The sequence below is a fragment of the Mastigoproctus giganteus genome, chromosome 2 (assembly GCF_048544385.1).
Source record: "Mastigoproctus giganteus isolate SK-2022 chromosome 2, ASM4854438v1, whole genome shotgun sequence".
Classification (NCBI taxonomy): Eukaryota; Metazoa; Arthropoda; class Arachnida; order Uropygi; family Thelyphonidae; genus Mastigoproctus; species Mastigoproctus giganteus.
Genome location: NC_143576.1, coordinates 61,019,239 through 61,044,172, shown reverse-complemented (window position 1 = coordinate 61,044,172; position 24,934 = coordinate 61,019,239).

Below are 24,934 nucleotides of genomic sequence, written 5' to 3'. Positions count from 1 at the left end.
CTCTGTCCATACTTGGACCTAGGAGTCTAAAGATTTTGCAAATCGATGGGCACAAGTCACGTACTGTGGCAGACGAAATCTGCCTTGCTGCAGAGAGCCACTCTGTCGACATAATCTTGATTCAGGAGCCGTTTGTCACTAGGACCCATTCTCTTCTCTCTGCAAAAATCACAGGGTATTCCATTCATACCCACATTATTCAACCTGCCCAGGCAGATCCCAAAACATGCATTGTGGTGCTTAACTCTGCAACCAGTTTGCAACATCCATCCATGTCACATACCCTGAACAGTCTTTCTACCTGATGTCACTCTACTGTCCCCCATCAGCAGATATTAATGATCCCTTAACTTCTTGGAGTACGCCCTAGACTTCATCGCCCCCGAATCACTCCTCATAGCCACTGATGCCAACGCAAAATCACCATTCTGGTTCAGTTCGACTACTGACACCCGGGGAATGCTGGTTGAGGGCTTCATCATCAGCAGGAATCTAACGATCCACAATAAGCCTAGTCAGTATACAACTTAAAGCAGCTCTATTGGAGAGTCAAACATTGATCTCACCATTTCCACAAGGAAATTTAGCCCTCTATTCTCCAATTGGGAAGTCATTCCCAACTGGACAATTAGCGATCACAAAGTTTTTTTTTTTTGGTAGTTGTTGGCGCATCGGCTTCTGTGGCCATAATGCACCTCACAAGGTTTTTGCAGTACTTTGATCCAAGCCCGAGGCGGGATTCGAACCCGCGACCTTTGGGTTGCGAGGCAGGCACTTTACCCACCCGGCTAGCCCGGTCGGCGATCACAGAGTTATTCTGTTCTCCATAACATTAGCTACAACCATAAACACCAATGAAACTAGGACACCGGACATGTAAGATTTTTCATCAGAAATGTTGGTTGACTGGGAAGCTTTCGAAAGATCTATTGTCTCAGATTACCTTCTCACGGATCCAGACCAATAACAATGTCTGCACTGCTAACGAATTAGTTACCACCCTGCAGCAAGCTGTCCTGAAGGCCTCTTATAAATCCGCCAAGAAGAAAATCTTCCGTCCTACTGTATGCCCTTGGTGGACTCGGAAACTCACCTTGCTTAGACGGTCCGTCCACCGAGCTCGCCGATTTTACCAACGACACCGTGACTAGCCAGCCCCAGACGTAGCACGACTATACAGCGACTACATCGCTAAGAAAAATGAATACACAAAGACTATTGCAGCTAGAAAGAAGGCAACATGGTCTGACTTTGTCAGAGAATCTGGTACGACGAATCCGTGGGGCCTAGTCTACAAGATCATGCGGAACAAAACATACACTCCGGACTCAGCACAGTGATTGCAGACTCCAGGGAGACTTCCAACTGGTAGGACTCAGCCGGTCACATCCTTGATAAGCTATTTCCACCAGACGACACTGCTCAGGACTTGTCCGAACATACTGCTATTTGCACTGCAAACAACAGTTTATGAATCAAATGAAACCACAGAACTTTTCACTTTGGAAGAATTATCAGCAGTTCTCTAAAATATTAACATCCAAAAATGTCCAGGATTAGATCTCATCGAATACAGTTTCATCCTCCGTCTCCAAAAGCTTCGGCCGGAGTATATACTCTTACTGTACAACAAATGTCTTCAGGAGGGATGTTTTCTTGTGGACTAGAAGATCTCCTACTGAGACTAATTAAAAAGCAGCACAAAAACCCTACTGACCCGCGCTCTCACTGTCCAATTGCTCTACTTGTAAACTTTGGCAAAATACTGGAGCGGCCAATGGCGCTCAGGACCACAGCTCTCTTTCAAACACAGAATCTGCTCTCCCCCTGCCAGTATGGATTCATTCCTGGACGATCCTGGAGGTGGCTCTCTTCGATCCAGTTCTGCACCTTAAAACTCCGAAGCAAAATTTGAACTTGCCATCTTCATTGACTTCGAAGGCGCGTTTGACACTGTCTGGTGGGGAAGTGCTCTGGCACGCCTCCGGACAGCCATCTCTATAAAACTTTTCCAAAGCTACTTTTCAGATAAAACAATAATTCTAAAGTCAAACTACCATCATTTCTCCAGGTCAATCAAACGGGGGGTGCCCTCGGGGCTCAGTCTTGGGACCTCTCGTGTGGAACATGATCCTACAAGATTGGCTTTCCCGTTCCTTTGCCAATACCAAGATTGTTGCTTTTGCGGTTTTTGACGTCCTCTCTTCCTGGTCGCACTAAATAAACTACGGATAAATCCAAGCAAGGGTAAAACGATTCTCTTTAAAAGCTCAGGCGGCCTCCTCAAGTTAAAGTCTACTGGGGTACAACTTCCCATTGTCACACAGACCACTGTGCTAGGGGTGGTTCTGGATCATAAATTAAGCTTTCACCCCCACCTCATCCATTTCAGCTCGAAGTTAAAAATATTTTCAGGCTCGATCATCAGAATCACCAGGAACGAATGGGGCCTGTCCAAGCGGTCGCTTCAGCTGTAGTATAAAGCCGTCTTCTTCCGATCGTGTCGTATGCTGCAGGTGCTTGGTTCCACCGAGCTAGATTGGTAAACATGATAGGCAAATTAGGCTCTATTCAACGGACAATGCCTCTGGCTACCCATAGGGTATGCAGGACAGTATCCACTGCTGCTATCCAGGTCTTAGCTGAAACCCTTCCACTGGACCTGTATGTAACCTTTCGTGACCTGACCTTTAGAATTAACAAGAAAATTTTGAGCAAAATCTTGAACATTGAGCTAAACCTGGACACTGATCCTAAGGCAGAGAGAAGACGTTGCTATAATGAGATGATAAACATCTGGCAGACAAGGTGGAACATTTCTACCACGGGAGCAGTTACAAGGAGATTCCTGCCGAATGTAACTTTCCCCTCCTCTAAGTCAGCGCAGAAGTGGGTCTCTCTAACTCTTGAGACATCATTCCTAGTCACTGGACATGGCTCATTGAACGAAAAAGCTCTTCCAAGTAGGCCTAATACCCATAGACGTTTGCTACTGCGGGGCCAATGAGAATTGGTTCCATCTTCTCATCGAGTGCGCTCTCTACGAGGACCTGAGGCAAGACCTAGCAAACACCATCCCTCTCACTGAGAATCAACTAGACATTCTGTTACGAACACCACAGAACCTGGCTGCCTTCCAGAACTTCTCGACGCAAATATTCACGCGCAGGAAAGCCTCCTACAGAATAGCGCAGGCTACGAATGGCGATCCCCAGACAGCAGCTTAAAAAATGTATTTTACTAATCTAAAATGTTAATTATCTTTATTTGTTTTTATTTTATTAATTTTATTATTATTATTTTCTCATTTTCTCTTTGCGCTCTGCACTAGCGTACTTTTTTCTCCCCTCATTCCTCCAGTAGTGTAGCTTCTTTCTCTCTCTCTCTTTCTTTTTCACCAGATTTTTTTTTCTTTATTCCTCTGGAATGGGCCCCCAGAGGAACCTGTCCCACCTTTTGAAAACACCAGGTGAGTCAGAGTCTCTTTTGAGACGGTACGTGTTTTACTGGGACTGGCCTACCTTCCCGTAGTGTGGACGAGAATCATCTATCCAGGTGCATGATGCTTCTGGGTAGCCAAGCGTCCAGACAACAACAGAACACAGATATAATACACACAAACCTACGTCATACACATCTGGTCCATTTGTAGTAATACTGTTCTTCACGGAGATACGAGGTGGAGTTGAACTGACGTTCTAGGAGCCGCCCTTTACAAAAACACATGTCCACACAATCCAATACCACTCTGCGCGGGAGCACAGTGGTATCGTCACCGCCCTCCCCACATCGGGTGGAAAAGACCCTGGTTCGAATCCAGTCGACGACGCGAGGAACTCTAATGGGCTTTTTTTCACTCCGTGGCTGAGTTAGTCGATCTCATGCGCAGATAGCAAGGTTTTACCCACAAAAACTGGAGGTATTCGTCCAGTAAAACAGGCAAATCGACCAGAGAACACAAGAAACTTACAGACAAAATAAATACATTGGTAGATGTAATCATTTACGGGTGACTCTAATATCATCAATCCAATGCCAGTTGTTGTCGCCTAAGAGTTAAAGGTGGTTCATTGGCTTCGGCATAAAGATTATATATGGGAGAGGTACGATAGGCACCAGTAGCTATGCGCAGTGCATTATGATGAATTGGGTCCAGCCATTTCAGACCTGTTTTCCGTGCTGAATCGTCCACTGGGGCTCCATAGTCCAACTTTGATCTACTTAATGATTTGTACATTTTAGTAAGGAACATCTGCGTGCTCCCCATGCTGTTGATTGAGTATTTGGTTCTGCTTTTTCTCGTATATGAGGATTGTTTAAATATATAAAACTTAACTTTTAAAAGAAACAGAAAAAAATCCATTATAGACTTCCTTTGAAACGAGTTGTTGGGAAGATTTCATTGTTAATTACCTTTCATCCAGCGTGCTTAAGACAGATTATAATTATTATTAATTTAATTGTGTTCGCCTTCGCTTTATTTAAAAGAAAATTTTCGGCGGAACCAGCTAAGGAGTCGAGTACGAAATAAATTTCTCTCACAACTTCGTTTATATTTGATGAAATCCAACTATCTCTATATTTACGCACTACTATAAAGCAAAGGAATGAAACGAGAACTCGTAGTGTTCCGATGCGCACACATTTTATTTCCGCAACGAACGTTCATGTCGGAACAAATCTAGGTGTATGACACAGAGATGCTTTCCTACATCTCTTATCGCTTAGCGCACGCGGCCTTCTCCCCTACTTTGAACTCTAAGTCATTCGCCCGAGGGATATCGCTATTGATTGAGATTCGTGTTCGGGACACAGCAGAATGCCACGGGGCGAGGTTCTGGGTTTCAGACGAATGGCTAGTGATAGGACTAAACCTCCGCGCAATAAGCCGTGCTATGTAAACTGAGATACCGCTATTGGAGCTAAGCTTATCTCTGAAGGGATTGGTGCGCAAGTTGCTTTACTCACATCACAAAGAAATCTAGGTAAAGGTAAAGACTAACATACTGAAAAGAACATATTTCTTAAATACAGGTCGCGAATGAGAGCACAACAATGCGGCGGCTGCCAACAATTATCAAAGTAATTCATTTCAAAAGAGTTGGATGAAAGCGTTTCCAATGTCTCTATATATAATCCCGTGTCAAAAATTAATGAATAAAATACTTCGTAACTGATTTAAATCATCCTGAAAGGATCGATCTATGTGATCCTGGGAAGAGTACGGCCTTCTGTCGAATCATCCTGTCATTAGAGCCTAATGCAAAATAAAGGCTAGATTCTGACATGGGAGAATTATAGAAAGAGCCAGCTTGTTATCCAACCTCAAGTTGTTTAATTAATGGAATGACAAATCGAGAAGACATGCTATTCCATTCACAGAAATGACGTTTCTTTCCGATGACACATTCCACAATCGGAAACTGCCTTTTCATTTTATTTATTTTTTTTGAGAATATGTTTATTGTACTTTTCTACATCAGTTGCCACAGATCTGATTCTGACATCTGAAACATGGCCGAGCAACTATTTACAGCTGAAGTGATTTCTGTGAAGCAAAATCTATAGATTGCTTTTGCCGTGCAGAGATATCAGCTTCTTTCCACATATTAACTGCGATCCTAAAAACCTAAGTCTCAGTCATAAAAGTCCAAAGTTCCCATCCATACTGGAAGTATTTCACAACTTCATCTGGAGATGAGAACTGAATCTAAGTCCGCTACTCCTGATGCGTATGATTATATACGAAGTGATGTAGAGCTGAAAGCAATAACACACTGAAAATGTCTACGATCTGCTTCTAACGGTGACGCGAGTATGAACTATAACAAAATCAATACCAAAATTTTACTCAAATGAACGTAATCAAATAAAATATTTAATTTTAGAACTGATATAAGTAGTTCAGAGCGTGTCAGCTTCAAGTTTATTAAATTCCAAGTGTGAAAAGATTCTAATACTTAATGCATTTCTATATAAGTGAGCTAGATGAACTGCTGATCTCTCTCTCTCTCTCTCATATTGCTAGGATATCGTTAAAAAGAGCATCAGTGTTTTACTGCAAATAAACACGATCCCCTCTAAAGAGAACTACGCAAGTCGCTTTACTGACTTCAAAGATACGCTATCATCCAAATAGTATTTGGATAGAAGGTAGTTTTACATTGCAATCACTACCACTCAATAGCTCACAATTTCCCTTTGGTCTGTTGTCCTCCATTTATCCTGCGCAACTAGCGACCAGTTGAGCTACCGATGTGGGAGCATTGCTGTGGTCCTAGAACACTGCTAGATATTCCAGCAGTGTTCCAGAGGAGTCGTATCGGCAGTCTATGTTGGCCCATTTCAACTTTTAAACATTTGTGTCTGTAAATCAACCATTCTTAAAACAGATTCTGAAACCACTTGCCCTACCATAGCATGTTGACATTTTTTTAAATGCTAAGGTAGGAACGACAGCATTCAGGGTTCCAACGCAATGACCAATGGTTCTAGACCATACTATGAGAAACAGCACCAAAAATAACTCCGATGTCCTACACACTTCATTGTTGGCCAATGCAGTCCAGCAACAAAAGTTATTCAGACAACTCTCACACTCGCCCATCTTATCAGATTACGGCGTAGCCAGATTCGACACACCAAAGAAACGATGTTCGCTGCTCTATGGACCAATTGTAGCGTTCGTTGTACCATGCAAGGCAAGGTCCTTTACTTCCGTTATATTCGGCTTATGCGCCCGCACTCCCATGAAAACTGAGGCTGTGGAGATTAGTACGTGTCGTATTAGTAGAGACGTCAACTCCTGTTGGCATCTTAAACTTGTGGTTGACGTTGGGTAGCGAGGATGTCTGACGAGACTGTCTTACTACCCTTCCGTCTTCCGAGTATCTTCTGGGCATGAGGAGTCAGTCTCCGTGGTCTGCGCGTTGCGGGATGATGGTGCTACCGTCATTCTTTTATTTCAGGGTAACATTATAGACGGTCGACTCTGGATGGCGTAGTCTGTCAGAAATTTAGCCAATCGACAAACCAGCAACATAATAGCACTCCTCTCGCAATCAGTCAGTTCGGTTCTAACGTATTACGAAAATAACATCTAATTGGTGTGGCTTATACTTCTTATGTATCGGTCTGAGGAATTTGTTTATCGGGAATGTCCAAATACCTTTCTGGAAAGTAGCGTATAATGTTATTTATTTATAATGTGTGTCCATACCACCACGATTTCGAAAGTATAAAAAAAAAACTGCAGCCATTATCAATCCACTGCAGGATGGAAGCCTCCTCAACAATTCTTGCTGAGGGAAATGGACCATAATCGGCCACGCTGGTCCAGTGTGGGTTGGCAGATCGACCGTACTTAGCAGTCAGGGGCTTGGACCCCGGTCTACTCAAAGAGTGTGTGCTACTGCACTCCGGCACCTGACCACTCGGCATACTCTAACTGATAGCAAGGGTACTATCTTTTCAATATCTGTCAGCACAGTGATGATTCCACTGACCATCTGAGACAGTAATAGTTATACACATTAAAAATTCTCTTGTTTATCATGTAGAGAGGTACTCTCAGTTCACGAATCGATTGAAGCAATAAAAATGATGCAATTAAGGAATAAGGAACAGATGCAAGGTGTACCTGCGCGTATAGTGTGTGGCAGCATGCGAATAAGCTCCGATTAAAGTTAGTAATTTGTGCGGTTATACTGTTTTGATTTTCGAGAAAGATGTTCTAAAGAATTCCTCTGGTGATGATCTGTCCGGTAATGATGCCAAATCGCCTACATCTTCCTCAGGTAATGTTTTTTTAATATATTTTCTTGACTGACTGTATCAATACGATACAGTACTTCCATTGTCCAACTGTAGAACAAAAGCAGTTGGCTATTGACAACCAGTGTTCGACGACTGTGAGTGCTCCCACCTCTTGGTATCTAGGTCATTGCCTCCGGCTGTTTTAAAGACTTCGCCTGAAATAAACTAGGGAGTTGTGCTACCACAAACACCGCCTAATCCCTTTAGAGCAATTGTCAAAAGTGTTCTGCTTCGCCTTCGTTTTTCCGCCCTGGTAGGGTAACTACTAAAATCATTACTGTTGCTTTCCGTCATTCTGCAATGCCGACCAGGAACACCAAAAATCAACTAAAGACGACTACTGTCGTTTGCAGCCGCTGCAACAAAGAAGTCAGTGAAGTGGTCTCGTGTAAATTATGTTTCGCCTTGCTTTGCGAATCATGTTCGGGCCTAAAATCCCTACATAAATTAAATGCCCCGCGTCGCAAGAATTTCACGTGCGTTCCTTGCAAGAACAACCAGCCGAAAAAATTTAGGTCCTGCGAGCAGTTTACCAGTTGCACAGATAATCAAGTTGGTGAAGCGATCGCAGTTCCATTAGCAGATGATAATGATACATCACCAACTTCCAGCACCTCAGCTGCTGATACATCTCATCCAACTGACTGCTTCCCAGATATAAGGGCCGGATCCGTGGAACGGCTTATTTCCCAGTGTGATATCACTAACGCCGCAACCTGTTCGGTTGACCCTGATGATAAAGACTCTAGCTTCTCTAACATAACAGATGCAAAGGATAAGTCCCACCATCGCAGTGTCGCCACTGTAGCAACTCAAACAGAAGACTTCGCCAATATCCCGCATGCACAGCCAACAATGCATGCAGATCCCCAAAGAAGGAACTCCCCACCTTCTATCATGTTTACTAATGTGTCTACACAAACTGATTTTTCGCTTGCTGAATCTTTGTTTCCTAGCCACTCCACGTGCCTCTTCAAGAACCGTAAATCACTTGAAATTATTATAACATCAATACTTGAAGATATCAAACACCGTATGCTCTGCACTACTAATAACTACGTATCCGCCATAGCTGATAACTTTTCTCAAGATCCAAGTTTGTGTACATGTAATGAAGGTGGTCCAGCTATTAAATGCGCTACGACTCAGACCTGCGCTACTAATCAGGATCACAATAACTTATCCTACAGCACTAATGCACTGAATTCAGGCCAAACACTAAATTGCCCCGAGATCCAGATAGCCAAAGAACTTCCTTGCCAGGAAAACCAGACCAGAAACCCTGCCAATCCTACGGAAGAATCAGCTAATCCAGATAAACCACTTAGTGTCCCACTCCACAAATCACAGAAGCCATCTACTACATTGCAATGGAAACCCAATCCTGAAACTATCGTCGAGCCTTACTCGTACTCAAGCCGAGTGTATCAACCTACAATGCCGAAGAAACCCGAAATCCACAATTGCGGCCCCCCACTGCTAACATTACAACCATCCCGGGCGGAAGTTGTAGCTGCACCTCCTCGTACACTTGTGGCCCAGAGTTACTACAGTAAGCCTCGCCACCCTGAAGAGGGTCAAATGGGAACCCCAAATGTACTAAAGAGAAGGCGATCATTTAAAATGGGCACCTCGGCCACCTCCAGGCTGCAGGCGATGAATCCACCAACTGTCCGTCTTCGACGAAGTCTATTCGTTTCCCGACTGGCCCCAAATACAACTCCCGATGATATCGAGTCATACATAATGCATGAGCTGCACTTTACTGTGTCCGTCACACTTCTTAAGAAAACACCCCTGCATACATCGTTCAAAGTTGAGTGCGATGCACAGAATTTCAGCTCCATATCAGCGACTGCTCTCTGGCCGTCTGGATCACTACTCAGGCCATACTATGAACCTAAATCCAATATCACCCCACGCCTAGTCATGGCTAATGCGCTATCCCACCAAGACTGCTCCCAAGCGTGACGGTTTGATAGGCATTCCTATTCTCAGAAGCCCCAAAACCAGGAATCAGGGTCACATGATGATGAGCCCTATACATACCCCAATGACAAAACCTCTGATCAATCTCTGCAATACCACAGCTGCAATGAAATCCACCCTCAGCTCATACCAACTATTATAACCAACCGTGCTAAAAAGCCAACAAAGAAAATAAATAATGTCCTCGAATCAGCACTCGTGAAGGTCTCGTGTCACCTTACACTCAAGATTTTTTATCAAAATGTTCGTAGTATTCGGAATAAGCTCGAGACACTTGAGCAGATGCTTCTGTCCCAAATGGCTGACGTCATCTGCATGTCTGAAACCTGGCTGGAACCACAACAAGAATCAATTGCCTCCGCCCAAGCTGCTGGTTACAAATCTTTCTTCACCTCCCGCTCTCATACCTGCGGTGGGGGCGTTGCTGTTATCATAAATGCCAGTAGACTTGAGTTCGTACATGTAGTCTCCAGCAAATCCAATCTATTCGAAGCAGTGATAGTAACGGTCAAGATCAACTCTTGCTTATTAGATCTCGGTGCAATATATACACCCCCAACCCCCGATGCTCAGACAATCAATGATATTGCATCCTGGCTAATAAATACGCTTCACACATCTGCTATCCACCTCATCTGTGGAGATTTCAACTTACCACCAAATCTCCAACATCTTCATGAGTCACTTATGGCTAAGATTGCACCTAGTGGCCTCAGGATCATAAACGAAGGCCCAACTAGAGGTCTTCATCGCCTGGATCTCATATTATCGTCTGGTTCATGTAGCGTCGACATTAAACCCGAAACTCACTTTGAATCAGATCATGAACCCATCGTAGTCCTATTGCAGCTCCCAACACCCAACTTTAATGTCTCCCACTACGTCAAAAGGAAGATCATCACCTCTCCCACCTTCCTACAACCGAACAGATGCCTTTATGCAACAAGATTAATTCCCTGGGAAGTTCTCGAATCAGGAGATCCGGAACTGGCTCTAGACATATTAACTAGATGGTTGCACACTGTTACTATGTTCTCAGCAGCTAAACAGGTCAGTATCTCCGCTAGAACTAATGCTTGGTGGTCTTCGGAGCTAAATTACAGTTTCAAGTGCAAACAGTCCCTCCATAAACAATGGAAACAGTCTGGTACAGCATATGACCGAACTCAGTACTCCAAAGCTAGAGCACTGTTTAACAGACTGAAATCGCAAGCCATTAAAGAATACACTGACAAGACCTTATCCAAAGGCAAAGTGCCATATACCCGTAACTCTGAACCAGATTCCAATTTCAATCCAGTTGAATGGATCAACTATGTAGCCAGATTCCAAGACAACATCACACAACCATATGATTACCAACCAGACCCCATTTCAAGTCCAGATGATGAGCTGTTTTCCATTCAAATCGATCGACAGCAGCTTCGTCAAGCCATCAACTCGCTGCGTCCGTCATGCACCGCTGGCATCGATAATGTCCCACATTTCATCGTAAAGTGCCTCAGTCCATACATCCTTGATCCTCTGCTCTACTTGTTCAACTCCATCCTCTCTCATAGAGTGTTTCCTGCATCCTGGAGCAAATACAGTCTTGCCCCACTACCTAAAGTTCAACTACCAAGCCAGCCGAAGCACTACAGACCGATTTCCACTGCATCCACGCTCCTAAAGCTACTGGAAAAAGTCCTTCTTCCGCATATAACACGCCATCTTCTTCCACAATCATCAAAACAACTCCATTATGTTCTCCCTAATAGATCAACTGTCTCCAACCTTCTGGCAGTCCAAACGGAGATTTTAAATGCATTTGAGGCCAAATCAGAAATGGCGGTTGTTTATGCCGATATTGAAGCTGCTTTTGATAGCCTCAACATCTCAGCCCTTCTGAATCTCCTAACCAATTTCTTTCGGATCAAAGGTGACGTTTTCGCTTTTCTGCACTCGCTCCTCCGGAACAGAACAGTGTACCTCACTCATCGTAACCTCTGCTATACCCGATCCATCAATGCTGGTGTGCCGCAAGGTGGCGTTTTATCGGGGTTACTTTTTACCGCCCTCCTTATTCCGTTTGTATGTAACAGAGATGATGTCATTACCTACGCCGACGATATAAAGTTCCTAACGCAAATACCACCATCAGCTGACAGGGGAGTGATCACATCGGAAATCTGTAATAAAATCACAGCTTTCTCTAGCCATCTCAACCATTTCGGTCTCAAACTGAACCCCCAAAAATCCGTTATTATGGTTTTTTCTCTGAAGAAGTGCCCCACATCCATACAACCCTCACTGCAGGGCGCAGTTATTCCAAGTGTTACTAAACACAAAGATCTCGGTGTAACCTTCGACCCAAACCTTAGGTTCAACTGTCATATCGAATGTGTTCTACGCAAGATCAACCGAATGCGCTGGATTGCCCGTCAACATCTTCTTCATAACACAGACGCTAGAACCACAATCAGATATCTGGAAACCATTGTGTATCCTACCTTTCTGTATGCCTCTGAAATATGGGCATCTGCAGTACCTTCTCTCATGAAGCCCATCTTCGCCAGTGAATACTGGATATTGAAGTGGGCAACCCACAAGCATCGACTCCCCCCTCAGCAGAGGACCACCAGCATGGCCGACCAACTCCAAATCCCGCGGCTGCCTCAAATAATCAGCATGAGGAGAACTGCGACCACAGTCAAAATGCTGGTTGGAAAAATCAATTCCCCTGACTTCTGGGATATATGCCAGTGGCATGTTCCACTTCCGTCCTTACGAGCCACCCCTCTTCTTCAGCTACAACGGAACAGGCTGAAGATCAGTGACAGATTCCTACCTGGACAAGTACTTCCGATAGTACAAGCCCTGCTAATGATCGGAGTTGACCTGCAGAAATTCGCTTCCGATCGCAATTACAGGCGCTCGTTGGCCGAACTTGTTCCCCTTTTGTTTGGCCCCTGATGTCGACTCATACTGATATCTCCACCTGCTATCTCCTATGAGGCGCATAACGGCACGTCGCAGGCAAATCGACGAACTGTCTTCACAAGAAAATGCAATACCGAACAATAATTTGGCACTGTGAAATATTCTGACTTGTGTGAATATGCTTAAATATGTGCTTTGTACATATGAACGTGTACATACCTTGGTGTACTGTCTGCTTCACATCTATGTACATACTCATATCTATTGAATGGTTAATGCTACGTTTTTAATTGTTATGTAATCTTTTATACTGCACAAATTTTTATACTGTACATATTTTTATATTACCCTATATCATTGTCAAGCCCCTGGCCTCCTGGCTGTGGCGGGCACATTATTGTATCTTTACTGTACAATAAAGATTTTCTTCTTCTACCTTGCATCTGTTCCTGTCTGATTGAGCTGGTGCTCTTATTTCGATGTTAAGTCAGCTCAATCAAACTTAACTCTCATAAGGAGTTCTCTCCTTTGTATCAAAATATGTTTCCATTTGTAAAATTACCTTTTTTTGTAAATAATTGTTCGAGTTTCCCCGAAGTTTCGGGAGGCTGTAAAAATGTAAACCCCTGGCTTTTTGGCCGCGAAGGGCATTAAAGATTATCTCTCTCTCTCTCTCTGAATAAGTTATCAACGATGCGATTTAGGTAAGCCAGTAGAAACAGTATTATACCTGTGCTAGTAAAAATGTTTAACAGCAGACAAAAACCCGTACATCCGAAACTTTAATAGCATTCAAAATAATGAATGGTTAATCACTAGTTAAATGAATGGAACATAATTTCTATATATACAGATTTCTTTTTTGTTTTGTTGCCAAATATGTACGATTATGAGTTGTCAGTGTAACTCTAAACTGCATTCATTTATGGTCGATTTACCTGTTCTGCTGAATGAAAATCCTAAGTTTCCGGGAGAAAACTTATAACCCACAATCGAAAGCGATTAACTCGGTCGTCGTATGAACAAGCCTATAAAAATTGTTCCATCTTGACGAGATTCGACTCGCTCTTTTCCACTCGCTGTTGAAGAGCGATCGTAACTTGTCACTGGTTCAATTCGTGGTATTCTTTTCCAGCTGAACTGTTAAGCTTTTAGCAAAAGTGAAAAACACGCAATATTTTACCTTTAATTCGCGAATTAAATTATTTAAAAAAATCTGTTGCAAAGTGACTATTTTTGTTTTGTATCATTACTTATTATCAGTTTTGCGAGGAAGATTTTTGGCTGAAAATGTTTTTACACATTTACTTGTTAAACAATGTTTTTCGCACAAATAAAACCCTTCTTTACTTTTAATGTATTGTGTTGTTAGCCAAGATAAATGCTGCATTCCGTTTTTATAAACCACATGAATCGCTATATATATATGAGAGGAAATAAAATTAGATCTTTTTATTCTGAATCTTATATTTGACGGCGGAATATTTTTCCTCATCTAATTAAATGATGCGGAATGCACAACTGACAGAGGCGCATCATAAAAATTTCTGCGACTGCAAACAACAGTAAATTTAATTGTTTCTAGTCTTCCTCGAGCTGTTTTTAATATAGTTATGGTTAAACTTAACGAACTTAACATTAAAAAAGGTGTCGTTTTTAAATGAAAAACAGTCTGAACATTAAATAATTCTTAATTCTTAACAAAAACCTGGCGTTTTACAATGAATATTGATGACCTCGTATCACATACCACCCACTAATTATATTATGGGGGGAAAAATGTGTAAAGATAATTACCGAAGGGAATTATCCGAAAATTTAAAAGTTAAATTTTCGTCCTAACCGTTGTAGTAGCGCAGATCCTTAAAAAAATATTTAACGAGCGAAAGATAATGGCCTAGCTATTCACAATAATGCCATTTCCACTAGTCTTTATAATGATTTTTCCAATGCTGGCACAAAACGGAAGAAAAGTCCGGGGATCTTTTCTGGATGCTTTACAGTTATTTACCTTCCATGGAGAGGTCTGTATGGCTTGAAGCACTTCTTATATAAGTATTCTCTTCATTCTAGAATTTAAGGGTGGGAAGTCAATATGTAGCTCTAAGGTACACTTAATCGGTTATGTTTTAACCTACATTTTCTACCGTTACTTATTGATTTCGCATTAAAACCGCACTCGGGTCAATAAAGACATTTTGCCTCTCTCCCTTATCTATCACCATTGGTTAAAAAGAAACTGAAAATAAAAAAAAAAAGAAAGGAAAGAAATTGTCAGGTAGCTGCACATAGAAAAGAATTGTTACGATGTGGCTTGAATATTTTCAGAGCTCAATATTTTGAATATTCCAGAAATTTTATCGCGTTCAGTGTGAGGAAATTTGGAGAAAAATACAAAGAAAGTTCACAGAAATATAAATACGTGTCGTAGGAAGCAGATATATTACTTTTTAGAGAGACAGACTTAATGTCCTTTTAGGTGTGTTCTTTCTGTCGCATACACGTCTAACGTTTCTTTCGTTGTAGGAAGCAACTTCATAAAGTAGTTTTGCATTCTTTAAATGCAAAATCCTTAGAATTTTGTTTACCACATCATCAAATATTTCTATTATTTAAGGCTTTTATTTATTTCAGATAAAAAAAAAAGCCTTGGAGCCATATTAGATGAATATAGGGCTACCCGTATCTGACAATATATTGTGAGATACAGGATTCGGCAGATTCAACTCAGGTTTTTATTCCTAGTGTAGGATGGTCATATTGATCCGAGACTCATCCTATGGATACACAAGTTAACCTCCCACATATCCAAGCATATGACGGTCAACAATGGCGAATTACAGGGTCTCAGCTACAGAACCATTGCCCCGAAGGTGGAATGCTTCTAAGAAGGCTTTTTTTTTTCAACAAAGGACTGCCCATGCATCCCGAAACCGTTTTCTCTTATTTTTTCGTTCCTACCGTCAGCCCTTGAACCAGCGAAGAGTTGCTAGCGTCGTTGATAACTGTGGTCCATACAAGAGATCGTTTATATAACCTTGGTTTCTATTAATGTTGTAAGGTTTTAGGCGTCTCAGCGACTTAGACCTAGTATGCTAGCATCACTTTTATCACAGTTATATTATAGAGTCCTCTAATTAGCACAAGGCCCTTTTTCCCTCATATGTCCCAATTATTTAAAGTTACTTGTCAGTCATATTACATTAATGTATCGTTCCACTGTGTATTCTCCTATTAATTGTCATGTATTACTTTAAGCGCCTCACTCAAATTGTTAAACTCTGGAATTACAATGGCGTGAAGGGATTCCTATGGTATCTCCTTCCATAATAAGGATTGTCTATTTATGATACTAATGCATGAAATTGTTTATTTTATATGGCGAAATTCTATTTCATTTTATATAAATTGCTTTTCCATAAATATTATAATACATTGAATTCTCATACGTTGTAAATAGGGCCCATCTTTCAATCGGTGGACAACGTCTTGAACGCCATATTCAAGGAACCGGCTGTCCCAACTCTACAAGAACAAAATCATCTCCGTCAAGAAAACCGGAACTACAACACGCAAAACACACGGAGCCCTCCCCTTCACCATGGAGGAGCTCAGTACTGCTGCCGCCCGTATAAGAAACAGAAAATGTCCCGGCCTAAACATGATAGAACCCGAAATACTTAAAAAAGTAATATTAATAGAATATACACCACAACTTCTATTGACCCTGTTCAACAGATGCTTAGAGGTAGGGAAATTCACAACAAAATGGAAAACGGGCAACATCAAACTTATCATCAAGAGTCCGACTAAGAAATCAGAGTGCCCGAAATCCTACAGGCCTATCGCACTTCTTTCAGTAGTTAGCAAAGTGTTTGAAAAATTACTGCACAAACGAATCCTCCAACACTACGAAGCAGCTGGCCTCCTAGCTGAGAATCAGCTTGGATTTAAACCGGGATCCTCCACAACAGAAGCCCTCAGAAACCTACTTAAAGTCAAAGAATGTGACAAGCATTTCCTCGTAATATCGATTGACTTTGCCGGGGCATTCGACTCACTCTGTTGGCCGAGCGTCCTGGGCAGACTCAGGGAAGCTAAAGTACCCATCGACCTCTATAAAGTCATAGAAATATGACTTTATAGAGATCATATTTACGCTCCATACAAAAATATCGCAAGAACAGTACACAGAGGATGTCCACAGGGTTCTGTATTGGGCCCACTCCTCTGGAACTTGGTATTTGATGAGTTCTTGAGAACGGACCTAGGAGCGGTGTGGTGCAGGCCTTCGCAGATGACCTGATTTTGATGGCATAAGCAAACTACAGAGCCCAATTGGAAATCCTAGCTAATCAGGCCTTGCAGATACTCCAACAGCGGGCCAAGAAGAATTTCTTAACAATGTCACCGACAAAGACATCGTCGGCGCTGCTTAAAGGAACCATGCAAATGAGACGACCAACCCCCAGATTAAGATTGAGGGGACAACTATCAAGTTGAGACAATAACTTATCCTTCCAACCACATCCCAAATTCCTAAAACAAAAGATCAGAAACTACTCTGCCATGGTAGCTAGGGTCACAAGGCGAGACTGGGGTCTCAAAAAGCGTATCCTAGCCTTATACTACAAGACAACCTTCCTCCCGATAATTACATATGCTTCAGCAATCTGGTACGACAAAACTGCCTTAGTCGTAAATGAGAAAACCCTGTATGCAATTCAACGCACCATTCTGCTCAAGAATGGTACGTTGAATTGCCCCTGCAGAACGGTGAGTAACCCAGCGCTGCAGGTGATGACAGCAGTACTTCCACTTGATGTTGAAATCGCAAGAAGAGGACTCCTCTACTACTTATCTAAGGGAATAACCACCGCGTTCCTGGAATTTAAAATAGACCCAACAAACAACTACAAGGCAGAAAAGATCCGGCTTCAGTCTCACCTGCTGCAGGTGTGGCAGGACAGGTGGGCAGAAACAACCAAAGGAGCCATCACCCACAAGTTCTTACAGCATCTTGAAAAAATTTATCCAAAATCGCCTACTTGGTTTTTTCCGGGGTTGCAAACAACATACTTGCTAACTGGACACAGCCCCTTCAACGCAAAGTTAATGGACTTCGCCCTCGTAGAAGACCCATGCTGTATATGTGGAGAGATCGAAACCTGGGAACACCTCATGTACGACTGCCCGCAATACAAGGATCTCAGGTGCATTCTAATCATGAATATAAGATACCTCCCCAGAGGGCAAGCGTTTCACCTACTGGATTCAGAGGACGAATACAGAGCCCTGACCAACTTCGCTCAAGAACTCTTTTCAAGAAGGAGAATGCTAAATGCAATACACGAGGAGCGAAAGACGACTAGCCAGATAACAAATAAAAACATTCTTTCAGACACACCCCGGAACGATAATTATGTGGAAGATACTAGCTGTCTTTGCCTAGAAATAGTGACGGTACACTTCCTACAATGATACGAACCAACACTGGAATCAAGAAATACTGCCTCTGTACCAACAAATATGAGACCTAAGTGAAACTGAAAAATTTACTAACCGAAGATGGGGAACCAAAGACAAAGACATTTAACCTGGACGGGACACTGTCCCACGAGCGACTCTACTACCGGACATGATCTTATATGAATACACTACGACTGCTGCAGCCTCACTGCCATGTAGCCAAATGGCGATCTGTACCAGCTCACTTGCCTGGTACCTTTTTCCCTCTCCCCGGCAGGGGGGAGGAGATGGTCTACCTGTCTCCTCCATCCCCTGCCACCCCATATCATAAAAATTTAAAAGATTATTCCTTCTCACAACAGGAGGTAAACGTGGGTACAACATTTAGGTTCAGCTCAGGTTCTGGAAACAGTATTACTAACTGGGTGATTGGATTCAATCCTCAACTTCTCCACTGTTTACTTCAAAACAATCGAATATATTTAGGCTTTACATCGCATAAGTTCAGAAAATTCACCGTAGTTAACAAATGTTTCAGGTGCCTGGCCTACGGGCACTCTGCACAAAATTGCTCTCATAAAACCGTGTCATGTAGTCACTGTGCCAATGGGGGTCACATCTTCGCAGAGTGCCCCAACAGAGAAGAATCACCAAAATGCATAAACTGTAAACGCAAGAACAAGGACTCCAATCACTCAGTCAGGGATGGAAAGTGCCCCGAGTTTTTAAAAGCGATGGAACTAGCAAATAAGCGTATCGTTGATGGATAATACAACTACAAGCAGAAATAACTTTGGCTACTCTCAAAATACAGACACAATTAGAATTTTACAGATAAACGCACAGCGCTCTCGAGCCGCAGCTGATGAGATCAGAAACGTAGCCATAGAACATAATTATGATATTGTCTGTCTACAGGAACCATATTATTCATCCCAAGTAGGTGGAACAGCGCATAAAATCATGGGCTACCCCAATTCCACTAGAATCATAGCAACTTGTGATCCTCCACCCAAAACTGCAATTGTTGTATTTAATAACGAACTAGTTATTACTGCGATTACAGGAGAATGCTCAGCGAATGCTACCTGTATCCTCGTATCCTCTAGTTCCATCTCTTTTTACCTAACTTCACTGTACTGTCCCCCCTCAGAAGATGTGCATATAGCATTGCACCTACTGGACAAGATCTGTGATAAATTCGCAAATAATAACTTGGTGGTGGCGGCGGACCTGAACGCCAAATCGACGTTCTGGAACAGTGGCTTCACTGATCCTCGGGGAGCCCAATTTGAAAATTTAATTATGGCTCACAGCCTTTGTATTAAAAATGTACAAAATAAACCATTTACTTTCTCCACTACCAACGGAGAATCAAACATTGACGTCACACTTACTTCCATAAGGATGGATGACAAAACTGGAAACTGGGACGTGAAACCCTCCTTGGTGAACAGCGATCACAGGGCTATCACGTTCAACATATCAAAGAACTCCCAACACAATGACTTGACTGTCCATGACTTAAGAAGGTACCGTACGGATAAAGTCAACTGGAAAAAATTCGAGGATTATCTGCGTACAGTATTTAATGGAGAGGATGCTGAAGCATTAAACCAACTATCGGCTTCAGAATATGTAGACACTGTTCAGCAACATCTATATATAGCTATGTCAAACTCAAGTAAAAGGAAACATATAAGAAAGCCTTCAGTGCCATGGTGGAACGCTCAGCTTTCTGCTTTGAGGCTTCAAACTCAACAAGCCAGACGCTTATATCAGCGTAGTAGACATCTTTCTAACGAGGACGTTGAAAGGCTGAAAAACAGTTATAGAGAGAAAAGAAAATTATTCCATCGAGCCATATCTGAAAGTAAGAGGACCTGCTGGCAAAACTTGGTCAAAGATGTTGGGAATACCAACCCCTGGGGGATCATATATAAAATAATGAGGAATAAACTGATAAGTGGAGATATCTATCAGACTGTAATTAGTAATAACCTAGAAACAACAGACTGGCACTCTACTGTCGGAACGATCGTTGATAATTTGTTTCCGAAGGATCTACCTCACTATGATACTCCAGAACAGGCAGAGATCAGGAGGAAAAACCAGAATTATGTTGGATCTACCGATGTTTGCCTTTTCACTCTCGTGGAACTAGGAGCTGCTACTGCTAAACTCAATAAGAAAAAATGCCCTGGCATTGACTTGCTAGAGACTTTGGTAATTGTGAAATTTTTTAAACTGTTTCCCAATATACTACTGAATATGTACAATAAATGCTTCCTCGAAGGACTTTTTCCCAAACCCTGGAAACTAGCTCTACTGAAAATTTTATATAAACCTGGAAAAGTCAAAACAAACCCAAGGGCGTACAGACCAATATCCCTCCTGGCTAACTTAGGGAAACTTTTTGAGAGATTAATTTCTCCCAGAATTGCAAGCATGTTATCGGACCAGCAATTGTGCTCAGATCATCAACACGGATTCAAAAAGGGTCACTCGACCGAAGATGCTATAATTTCTCTTCTGAAATACATCCAGGATTCTCACAGCAAGTATGTCTTGGTGGTGTTCGTGGACTTCGAGGGCGCATTCGACTCCCTCTGGTGGGAGAGCGCCCTCGGGTCGCTACGTTCAGCCATGTGTGATAATCATATCTACCAAATTATGAGATCATACTTTCAAGACAGACAGATCAAGGTTTGTGCCCAACACCTGACTTACAGCACAACTGCTTCCAGAGGGTGCCCGCAGGGTTCAGTACTGGGGCCTCTCCTCTGGAATGCAGTCTTAGACCAATGGCTGACAAAGAAAAATGGAGATTGCAAAAAAATTGCATATGCAGACGACTTGGCGGTTGGCGTTACTGGAATGTCGAGAACAATCTTAGAACAAAAGATCCAAACAATATTGGATGATTTATCCAACTGGGCCAATCTAAACAAGCTCAAAATTTCCCCTACAAAAACTAATTTCATGGTTTTTCGAAAGCAATTCAATTATGGCAGACCTCCCAGAGTTATCCTAAATGGCTCACAAATCCCCTACGTATCCAGCACCAAGTACTTGGGACTTACAATCGATGACAAACTAAACTTTCATACTCACGTATCCAAAATTTCTGAGAAAATTAAAAACTTCACGGCTGGAATTGCAAGGATTTCCAGAAAAGAATGGGGCCTCAGCAAAAAGACGTTGTCTTTATACTATAAGACTATCTTCCTACCAATTGCTGCGTACGCAGCAGGTGTTTGGTTCTGGAGGGTCTCAAAAACTAAGACCAGGACTAAACTTCTTTCATTACAGCGTTCGGTGTTGCTCACACTTCTACAAGCTCCTCGGACGGTGTCGAATAATGCCCTACAAGTTCTAGCAGGAACCCTGCCTCTGGACCTTTATATCTCCTACAGGGGTATGATCTACAATCTGAAAAAAGGAATTTCTGTAAATATTTTTAACATTGTAACAGACCCTACGAACAGAATAAAAGAGGAAAAACGAAGACTCTGGAAGGAACTCACCGCTGTTTGGCAGCAAAGATGGGCTGAAAGTGAACACGGTGAGGTTACACGAAGATACATTTCAAATGTTGAATTCGCATCATTACCCACAGTCTCAAAATGGTTTGTGCCTAGCATGACTACATCATATTTAATGACTGGCCACGGATCGCTCAGGGCTAAACTTTTCGAAAGGAGCCTTGAGCCTGATCCTTTCTGTCACTGCGGAGCATCTGAGTCATGGCAGCACGTTCTCTTTGAATGTAACGATTATTCGAATGAAAGACAGGTACTGCTGAGTAAAATAAATAATCTCTCAGAAAATAATGTACATTTGCTCATCGAAAATTCTGATGTCTTCACTACATTTCAACAGTTCTCTGCGGCAGTTTTCTAGAAAAGACTTGCGGCTTGAAACTCTACTGTGGTGTCATAATGATCCAGATTAACTCACTTTTGGGAAGAACATATAGGAAGATAGCCATCAACGCAACAGGAAATGACAGGTAGATCCCTTTCTCCTCTAAGTGATGCTGGACGGCTCACTGAGAAGCTTTGTGTATAAACGGGCATAAATTATTAGGAAGCTAACCTCGAAGAATTGTAAATAATTGCTTAACGTACAGTTAAGAATACCCATACTCCTGCGCACCCCAACACGCTTCTCTCTCATGAAATCTTATTTAAAAAGAAAAAAAAAAATAAATAAATAAAATAAGATCTTCTCCCCATAGGATGAATCCTGCAATAATCTGAAATGCCATAAAGCCAATTGAACACAAAAAACTCCAATTTCTGCTCTCTGACTGATGTAATGCTACACGTATAGAAAATTTATAGCTACACGTATAGAAAAACCTACTGCAAGTGCTTTAATGCATGCTGGGAACTTCCTCTCCTGCCTAAAGCTCAGGAATACTATGTGAACTATCTACATGGAAATCGCCTTGAGGAACTTCTATAGCCCTACTCTACAAGCTCAGATTCTACCGGGGAAGAAATTAAATCAGATTATATATTTCCCGAACAGTTAGACTACTGGACAGTCTTTACAATTGTATAAAACAGAAATACATGTAACTATTGGTAAGTAACAACTAATGTTGCATGTTGCTGTAAAAACGACTGTAAATAATTTTCAAATCCTGTTGCTAGTACTGATCAGAGAGAGAGAGAGAGAGTGGTAAATCTCACTGTAATGTAAATAGTGATCAATGTTAACAGTTTATTTCCTTGTTAATGCTAAACTTAATAGGATAACTGATATATAATGCTACTGATAACTGCAGGTCTCTTTAAAAATGTTTGTCTTGGCTGTGTGACTTCAATGGGTTTTTGAAGCTCCAGCCTTGTTGTTTTTTTTTTTTTTTTTTTTTTTTTTGCGGGCTTCCAGGCCTGGGCAGCCTGTGAGCGGGATAGCGGGCACCCACTGGTATTGCACTACCTCCAGTGGGTGCGGGATTTTGTGCACTTTGGCATGTAAAAGGTTTAAAAAAAAAAAAAAAAAACAGGCCTGGCTACTCGCGCCTGGGGACAGGCACCAGACAGCAGCTGCACAGGTGTTGGCTGCTCCTTTGCAGAGGTCCTACATTCAATACGGATCCACTAGGTGGAGATGGGCTATGCCTAGGGGGCCACCCTTGATACCAGGACACACACACACGTGTTTTGTACTGTTTCCTCAACTGTATTGTGAACAAAATATATATTATATATATATATATATATATATATGCTAGGGTAATTATATATATGAGAATGAAAATGTACATAAAATTGTATATAGATTATTGTTTATGTTTCTTGAAATTGTACATAATATTTGGGTGTGTAAATAAATGAAAAAAAATGAAAAAATGCCACCCCATATACTTCGCCTGGTGAGGCATGGGCATGCCTTACTGACCACCTGGGTTTGCCTTCCCTATCGACCCCATACTTCTGTCTTTCCCCCAGTTTTCAGTCTCTCTACCCTACTCTGACTAATACGCCAACATAAACCCCACCAACTAATCAAAATTAACGATTTCTAAATTGAAACCTGAACCATATTAACCTCTCTTGGCTTTTTCTAAACTTAAGTGTCCCCCGTTTTTTTTTATTTTAGGTCCTAGCCACCGAAATCTCAGGAAATTAGGTGGCAGGACCTGCCAGAGTATATATAAGCTACTGGGTCTGCCGCCACGGGGCGTAAGTGGGGCAAGTTTAGCCGCTAGATCCCAACAGGGGTCTAGCGGCTAAACTACCAGAAGAACAACGGTACACGACACTAAACGATTCAAGACCCACACACTTTTGAATCTCTGGCATTTACAGCGTACTTGTAACACACCACAACGTAAACTACGCTGAGATGGGGGAAACCCCTGGTGCCGCTTGACCCTAAACACACACTTTCCAGGGTGCATACAGCGAGAGGCAAATTTATTAGGTGCTCAGATGGTATAAACGAGGTACCAAAAGCTACAGGAACAGTAGCCCATGCTGACTCACTTGCTTTCCACAGTTATTGAAAATTGGATGGTTGTGGAGCTCTGTTCCAAAGATCTCTTTTCACTCATCCCTCAGGTAGTCAATTAGATCGAGATCTACTGACTAGGGAGGTCACTGCAGTAGGCAGACTTCATTCTCATGTTCTTCTAACCAGTTTAGCACAATTCTGGCATTATGATGTGGTACATAATCCACTTTGAAAGCACCTAACCGCATACAGATACACTGCAGCCATGAAGGGATGGTCTAGTTGGAAACAATTTCCAGAAACCTGTGGTATTCAAATGTTGCTCTAATAGTATCAAGGAATATAATGTGTAGCAAAACACACCTCCACACAATTATACTACACTATTTACACCAAGATGGATCCATGAACTCCTTTTTTGCCATATTCTGGTGTTCCGTCAACGTTGGAACAAGGATTCGTCAGACCAAGAAATATATTTTCCGCTACAACGTTCTTCACTGTCCAGTGTTAGTCTTCCCATCCCACTAATCTGTAACAGTTCTTCCCTGTTTTTTGCTGAAGGGGAGTTGGAATTCAGTTTGGCAAGTTGTGACCTCTGAAATGCTCCTCTGCTTACTACTGTTGTTCTCAGTTGTAATTTGACTGACTAAAGCATTTCTGTTACTCTGCACACGTCTTGTTGTCACACACCAGTGAGGTCTATCACCTGTAGTCCCAAACTAAGCTGTTTGGACTACAGATTCGCCGTTAGTTGCATGTTATTATGTTTTTG